This window comes from Vombatus ursinus, unplaced genomic scaffold (assembly GCF_900497805.2).
Source record: "Vombatus ursinus unplaced genomic scaffold, bare-nosed wombat genome assembly UNPS02014791.1, whole genome shotgun sequence".
In the NCBI taxonomy this organism is placed as follows: domain Eukaryota; kingdom Metazoa; phylum Chordata; class Mammalia; order Diprotodontia; family Vombatidae; genus Vombatus; species Vombatus ursinus.
The window spans coordinates 35,340,844-35,342,611 of record NW_020954569.1 but is presented as its reverse complement, the minus strand read 5'-3'; positions in this window follow the sequence as shown (position 1 = coordinate 35,342,611).

Here is a 1,768-nt window from a genome sequence, read left to right as displayed (position 1 = left end):
TATCTATCTATCTATCTATCTATCTATCTATCTATCTATCTATCTATCTATCTATATCTTGTCCTGCTGCCAGGTGATCTTCAAAATCCTCCTAAGACAATTAAAATGGAAGCAATTTAATTTCCTGGCATGGTGCTAGTATACTGTCCAGGTTTCCCAGGTATACAATAATAAAACCAGCACAATTTCTCTGTAGACCTTCAATTTGCTAGTCAGTCTAATAACTTTTCTCTCCCACACTTTTCTTCTGAGCCTCCCAAACACTGAGCTAGCTCTGGCAATGCATACATCAACCTCATTATCAGTGTGTACATCCCTGGAAAGTACATTACCAAGGTAAGTAAACTTATCCACAGCATTCAAACCTTCTCCATTTGCTGTAAATGATGGTTCCATTTATCGATGGTGTGGTGGTGGCCGATGGAGCACTTGTGTTTTCTTAGTGTTAATTTTTAGGCCAAAATTAGCACAAGCAGCAGAGAATCCATCCATATTTTGTTGCATCTCAGCTTCAGAGGCTGAATTGAGTGCAAAATCATCTGCAAACAGACAATCATGCACCAACACTCCCTCCACTTTGATTTTGGCTTGTAGCCTTTTCAAGTTGAAGAGTTTACCATCAGTGTGGCAGCTGACGTTCATGCTGTGTTTGTCCTCATTGAAGGCATTTGACAACATGACTAAAAACATCATGCTAAAAAAACATGGAATAGGCAGTTAGGTGGCGCAGTGGATAGAGCACCGGCCCTGAAGTCAAGAGGACCTGAGTTCAAATCTGGCTTCAGATCAAACACTTGACTCTTACTAGCTGTGTGACCCTGGGCAAGTCACTTAACCCCATTTGCCTAACAAAAAACAAAAACAAAAACCAAGATACTTTTTGGGGCAGCTAGGTGGCACGGTGGATAGAGCTCTGGCCTTGGAGTCAGGAGGACCTGAGTTCAAATCCAAAAACAAACAAACAAACAAATAAATAAATAAATAAAACATGGAAGCAAGCACACAGCCTTGTTTCACTCCATTCATCTGATCTGACCTTAAGATAAATGAAATTGAAATAAGAAGGAATCAATAATGTCTCTGGATTGGGATAAATGTCTCACAGAGCTCTGATAAGAATTTGAAAAGATCAATTAATTAAATCAAGCAATTTTTAGGATTACTTGGTATGAAACTCTAGTCACAAAATTAAACATCATAGAATGATATTATGGGAAGGGGCCTTGAGAGATTATTAGCTTTAGAACGTTGTCTTAGATTAAAATCTAGCCCACTCAGGACAGCAAGTTTAACTTTTTAAAATTTCTTTCTGGAAAGAATGTGCCTCCCTTGGTAGTCAGAATGTAAAAGTCCACTGTGATCATTATCAGAAGAGGGAGAAGAGAAGGGGGAAGAGGTATTTTTCTCCCTTACTTCACTGTGTTGGTTTTCAGGGAGACATTAAGTCCACTTAAGAAATCCTTTGCAAAATTACTATTTCAACCTTGAGATGATTCCATTTTCTGGTACTAACAATTGAGAATATTTGGTAGACCTTGTCAACTGACTGAGTAAGCCCAGCTACTACATCAAATATTCTTGGGCTACATAAGGGATGTTAACGTATTCATTTATCCAGCACTTCTTCATTAGGCACCTTCTATGGAAAATACTGTGAAGCACTGGGGAAAAATATAGTTTACATAAGACAATCCCTGACTTCATAGAGCTTACTGTCATGTAGTGAATCTACTACTTAATGGACATCTATGGTAATAGAAAATCATAA